At 37.1% G+C, this 6,983-nt stretch overlaps 1 non-coding gene across 1 annotated transcript; it reads right to left on the bottom strand.

The window, feature by feature from the left end:
* Nucleotides 1-4,265: 4,265 nt before the first annotated feature.
* Nucleotides 4,266-4,334, bottom strand: TRNAS-AGA (transfer RNA serine (anticodon AGA)). The gene has a single exon. It is a non-coding gene; the product is annotated as a tRNA-Ser (tRNA).
* Between the last annotated feature and the right edge of the window lie 2,649 nt (nt 4,335-6,983).

The raw sequence follows: 6,983 nt of genomic DNA, 5'->3' as shown, positions 1-6,983 counted from the left end.
TATATGAGTGTGCATGCATGTATGCATTCCATACGGGTGCAAACCATGCAGTCAGGCCTATGCGTATAACTCGCAGGAGGTAAAGACGAGATAACTGAATGACTCCATTGCAGATTTTTAAACCAATAAATAACACAGACGACCAGGCAGGACCAACACACAGCGCTCCTTATACGACATCTAGGCAGTCCCAGTCCGACATCATTGTTACAAATATAGGCTACTAACGGGGTCCCCGTTTCACGGACGCCACTGATTTTCCTCCCCCAGTACCAGGAAGTTATTCTGCCCCCACTACGAGGTACTAAGGCCCATCAGTCATCGCTGTTCAGCATCACCGAAGCTCAAACACCTCACTCTGAAACTATGTTTTGTGAAATGAAGAGATAGTATTGTGAAATATAGTGTTGGTGCAATGAAATTTCGACTATTCAGGAAAATGTGAGAACCCTGAGAAAAACATTTCTCAAAATTTGTCCATCACAAGCATCACTAAAGTCAGCGCAGTTTGTGGAACGATAAGTCCGCACTTTGGCACTGAGATACCAGGAGACATAAAATAGGGAGAGAACTACAGCTCCGGTACGTTGCTCACAGATGAGAACGCTTGGGTGAATCACTGAAGTACTCGCCATAAGAAAGAGAGAGAGAATTTTTTATTAAATGAATCTGAGACGTTTTCGAAAATATACTTTTCTGTTAGTATACTGAGTGCGGAAAGAATACATACAAAAAATATGGGAGTAAGAAGGTGGCAAAAAACTAAGTAGTTTAAGAATACAGACGTTTCGTCTCAGACGTTTGGCTGCGGCGCTGCGGATGTCAGATTCAAAGTCGTGATCTTGTAATGTGTTTGTTGACGGTCATGTGGAAAGTATTCTCACCCACATTCGGAAGTAGTAACTTGTCAGTAGCTATTCAGAAAAAAACATGTTCTTCACTGTACCCCAAATGAAAAAGTAGCACGATATCAAGTCAAAGGAAAGTGGACGCCATGCTATTGAATCGCCACATATCAATTGCTTCAATCACATGATTTCTGTCTGTACAAAAAAAAATGAGAAGGTGCGCCGTCATGTTGAAACCAAAGGCTTTTTCTAAGTGTAATAACAACTCAGGTAAACCGTCCCGTAAGAACACAAGGTACATGTGCGTCCAGTATTCGAGGTAACATGTTGGAGCCGACGAGGAATTCCACAACCCCAACCCACATATTGGTTAGAGCGAACCGCTCTTGCACGAAAATCTATAAACCAATTGACTGTGGATGGCTTGGGATGAGGTCGATGTGCAGTTTGCTTATGACAGCAACTGTGCCAGTGAGTTTTGTTTACATATGACAGTAAATAAACACATTTCACAATAATTGCAGCTTAGGTTCAGCGTTGACACACATCGATACATTCAGAGCCATACTTAAGTGTCTAGACCGCTTGTTTCTTGTCTTAAAATACTTAGTTCTGTGCACCCTTCGTATTCTCAAATTTTTTGTGCGCATTTTTTCCGCAACGTCTATATTAGTAGGAATACATGTGACCTTAAGTGAATTTTTAATGAGAAAAATTTGACTATTCCATTCACAATGAAAGGTTGGGAAACTATGGGAATAAATTTGTTTAACACCTTGCCTGTAAATGCCAAATGTGTTGCTCTTTCCCATTTTAAATAACTTATCTTAAAGTGATTAACTGACAAGACTTTTTATACTGTTGACGAGTTCTTTAATGTGGGGTTGAATAATCTTCTCTTTTAATTTGTAATGTTTCCTTTCATGAAGCTTACTGTAAATTTAATTAACGGCTTATTATTATTATTATTATTATTATTATTATTATTATTATTATTATTATTATTATTATTTAGTCAACTGTCCGAATACAGGTTTGAACCTCAAAGTGACACCAATAAGACATCGTCATGAGGCAACTAGGCCAGAAGATAATGGGGTAGGGTGGCCATTTCCTTTCCCCCTCCAATACATATTATCTCCGATTAGCTACGTAGTCCACTAATCAGATTTCAGATGCATACAAACAATTGTTTTCCTCTGACATATCGTCAAGTGAGATGTATTTTTTATTTTATTGGGTTATTTTACGACGCTGTATCAACATTTAGGTTATTTAGCGTCTGAATGAAATGAAGGTCATAATGCCGGTGAAATGAGTCCGGGGTCCAGCATCGAAAGTTACCCAGCATAAGTGAGATGTACCGCCTGATAATATGTAGATATACATATCAGCCAGAACCTCAATCACTACTGCCACCGCCACCACCACCACCACTACATCGTTCCTATTTTTTGACATCAGAAAACACCACCGGGGATCACCGTGCAGAACAACCTGTATGACTCTGAAATCGTATCTGAAAGTAAGAACTACAGGTAGACAATATGAAGGCGATAATAATTTTGTTTGCTTCACTTGGTTATTAGGATTTTACCTTAAGATTCTTCTATATGCTAGGAACTTGGTGCAACACAGGATCCACAACTATACTCTCCCCCTCCAGAAATCAATCTATTACATTTTTCATTCGGGAAATTCAATGCTCCTAGTCATGTCGGAACCCGCGATACTTGATCCAAATGTAGTCGCGGTAAACTCTGTATTAATGAGGACGACGTTTTTCACATGGGTCATGTAACTCGTAGATCTAAATCCTTCAAACATTTCGCAGACAGAAATAGTTGCAGAACAGCATGAGCGGAGGACAGTATAACGGAAAGTGTGTATGTATTAGAAGCACTAGTTTGAATATCTGCCAAGAAATTTCTTTATAGTAGTTTTGTGCGCATAAATGATTCGGTGACTGAAAATCCAGTTTCTTATCTTAAACCATGATCTGATGAACTAAACAAGTTTTATCGACTCTTCTGAACACTTCCAGAATAAATGTTTAGTTCAACGCCTTATGGACAACCCTCTCTGTGGATACTGTACAAAGACATTTCAATTAATAGCGAAGATAACATTTAAGTATATCACGCTTGTCCTTAATTTCTGATATTTTCATTCAGAAGCACGGTGGAAACACTGATTTCATTTCACATAACGTGTCATTACATAAGAAAGTAGCACAGGCCTATCTAAAATATAATAGTACATTATGCAACGAGCCTATAATGGTAGTAATTAAGACGCAAGTATGATTGTTTATGAAACGAGCGCAAGCGAGTTTCATAATTTTCATACGAGCGTCTTAATTACCATTATAGGCAAGTTTCATACGACTTTTTTATGCTCGAACATATTTCTAACTTGAAATTATTTAAAATTAGATCTTCTTATGGTTATGTGCGAACTGACCTGAATTGTGAGATGTGCGCAGACGCGAAAGTATTGATTTTTCCGAGGCAGAATGTCATTGACCTTGGCAGAGAATAAGATTAAGATTACTCTGATATAACCTGGAAATTGATTTAGAATTGAAAAACGAGATGACAAATTGAATTTATTTGAACATTATTTACAATTAACGCTAATTATTATAGTAACAGAACATAACCTTCTGCGACAGTATTGGATTTCCAGCCTCCGTGACTTTTCGCTAATTGTCTTTCGATTGCATATCCAAGAATAATCGATATAACGGTACAAAGCTGATTTGTCATTGGCTGAACACCTGAACTTTAATGAGTAGATGTACTTTAATGACATGCATTAAAGGACTGCTACCAGGTGTATAATTACTACATTTCGGCATGGTCGAGCATAAAAATACAAAAACTCCAGAAAGTAGATTGAAGTACGAAAAATTAATTAAGATTGTAAAGGGGAAATGAAAGAAATGAATAGACAAAGATGGGATACATATGTTTCATGTACAGAACATATCCTCTGATTGAGGTTCTGGCTGCTAAGAACATCTATTATTATCAGACAGTACATCTCGCTTGACAACATGCGTCAGAGGAAGAACAATTGTTTGTATACATCTGAAGTCTGATTAGTGTAATAGTGTAATCGCCGATGTATGCAATGGAGGGGGAAAGGAACTGGCCACCCTACCCCATTATCTCCTGGCCTAGTTGACTCATAAGTGATGCTTTTAGGTATCACTTGTGAGTTTCAGAACTGTCTTCGGACAATTGACTAAACAACAATACAGAACATGTCAGTCAACCACATCAATGACTGTAAGATATTGAATGAGCTTAAAAATATAAAAAACATATATTTAAATATTAAAGATGTATTAATTTGTTCTACAGAATAATCTCTGTAATTAATTGACAATTAATATTTGAGGAGAAAAATTCGCTCCGGCGCCGGGGATCGAACCCGGGTCCTTGATTCTACCAAGCGCTCTGACCACTGAGCTACGCCGAATTCAATCCACAGCACCGGGTCGAACCTTCCTCCTTCAATGTTTCCCGTTGGCACTCAGCTGAGTGTGCCCCTTGCATAATAGCAGCTGTCTTGGGCATAAAACGTCAACATATATGCCTAGCTTGTAGTCAGGCCAACGGGAAACATTGAAGGAGGAAGGTTCGATCCGGTGCTGTGGATTGAATTCGGCGTAGCTCAGTGGTCAGAGCGCTTGGTACGTAAAACCAAGGACCTGGGTTCGATCCCCGGCGCCGAAGCGAATTTTTCTCCTCAAATATTAATTATATTTAAATACTATATCTCAGTCAAAATGGGATAATTACTATAAAAATTCATGGACTGATGAAAATGGGGCTACTATTGAGCTAGGAACAAATGATGAAAATATGAACCCATTAATACTGGAGGAACTACAAGTTACAAATAATTTTAAAATCTCACTGAGAACGGACGTAATTAATAATAAACTAAAAAAATGCTTCTTTATTCTTTTTAATAAAATTTTTAGATCCAGTAAACGTTTTCGTTGCAAAACAAAATATTAAGATTAAATATATTGGACTTTGAGAGTTACCGCGGTTCGGTTAATTCATAAGGAATTAATAACCTGGAGAACTGATTAACTTTTAAACAAGGACTCCGTAGATATAGAAAATCGTATAGTGTAATAGTATCCAGTCTGGGTAACTGCAACCTCGCTTTAAATAAACTCGGAGAAGACCTAAGAGCACGCTTCACGTTCTAGCTTTAAGAGGCAATGTCCCAGACATGCATCAAATCGAAGACGAAACGACAGCGACAGCGACACGGCGACTTGTCTCGATGGACATGATCTTAGGCCCACACATAGCTCAACATTTTGGTTTTAATTAAAATTAATATAAATGTTTTAATACACTTTCTATTTATCTCATTCAGGACGATATGTTCGTCCACATAAATCAGATAAGTGTAGTTTTAGAATAAATAAACAAAGATCCTCGTAAGTTGGCGATTGATGTTTCTCCTTGAACATTTCATAAATACTTAGTCGTCAGTACGACAACTCATTCTGCGCTTGGTTTTCCTTGGTTTCCCTCGGGCGCTAAGACAAAATATGTCGGAATGAGACCTAAAGAAATGGGCCACGGAACTAATCCCTTCCTTCTGAATTGTTCCTTCATATTTCTTCGTAATGTTTTATAAATTATCGTCATTCACTCTCTTCGATGGTATTTTACTTCTTCGAAAATTGGCTTCGCCATCATGCATCTACGGTGAAGCTTATGCTCTACCGAGCAGCCAACCCTCTCCAGACTCTTACGTGTGCTCACAATGTAAATTAAAAAAAAAAAAACAAAATTAATTTAAAATTGTTTTCGAAATAATAATTATTATAGTAAATCGATTAATAATTGCAGTAATACAATAAACGACATGCTGCTCTGCCCATGTTTGTCTGAATAGACACAATTCAAATTAGTCCACAAACTTGTTTCCTCTAGAAAATTTAAAGTTCAAGAAAAATAAGGAGAATTAAATAAACTGCAAGATCACAGGGCTAACGGCTTCAAAGCTGTGTACAGTAACTACGATTATTTAGTCCTGACAATCGCCGACAATGTGCGCCTGGGTCAGGCGGGTCCATTAAGTTACACAAAGCAGTGTTCGGGTTAGTCAGTAGCTTGCATTCAGAGCGATCGGATGTCACGTGTGTGGTAGAATGATATGTTTCCAGTAAATTTAAGCTGTACTCCATTGCTTTACTGACCGCCCGCTCTTATCTCTACTCCGGAGCTCTCCCCACTACTCCTATTACTTCCCCTGTTTCGCGTCGTCGAGCTGCCAGGACTAAATAATCGGTCTGTACCTAGTTCTAATGAGTGCACTGATTCACACAGTAACAAGAAGGCATAGAAATAGGCCTAATACTCTGCTGACCATCACATTTCGCTCTCACTTCACCCTTAGCTAGTTCATTCTTTCCTAGTACGGTAAATGTTTGTTAGAAAATAGAACAAATGCCATAAGAATAGAGGTATGCAGTAATTATTCCTATATTTAAAAAAAAAAACGAAATAAAAATTAATGTGAAAATTACAGAAGAATTAGCTAACAGAATACAAGTAACAAAATGTATACTATGGATCTAAAAAATATATACTAAATGTAAGTATAGGCCTACTAAAAAATGTATCTGAAATAATACAGAACCAATGAGCATAGCTTTTATGGACTTTGAAAAGACGTTCAACAAAGTGAAACGAAATAAAACACACTTTCACATTTCTATTCAAAACGAAAAGTTACATTCGTTGGGATCAAATTTCCGCACATTTAAAGGATAAAACTAAAATTCTTTCAGTCATGTATTATCATAATGAACTGCTATCTTAAACTGACTGAGAACATTTGGAATTCAATCAATGCCTATAAAAGTTTCATTTAAAACAATTTTTATCTCGAAAAGGAAGCAAAAACGAGCAAAAATGAATTAAACTTTTTTGTTTGAAATATCCCGAAATTAATGACAATACATACTGTTGACGCTGTATTATGAGAACAGAATTCCATCGACTTGAATAGAGTCAAGTTGAGTGTACAGTTGAACGTAAAAGAAAACTGGATAAGAAATAAAATAAAATTATATTATTTTTAATTTTAGTTGGT

The sequence above is a fragment of the Periplaneta americana genome, chromosome 9 (genome assembly GCF_040183065.1).
Source record: "Periplaneta americana isolate PAMFEO1 chromosome 9, P.americana_PAMFEO1_priV1, whole genome shotgun sequence".
NCBI lineage: Eukaryota > Metazoa > Arthropoda > Insecta > Blattodea > Blattidae > Periplaneta > Periplaneta americana.
Note: the sequence above shows the minus strand (reverse complement) of the source record. Positions and strands in the feature narration are given on the sequence as shown.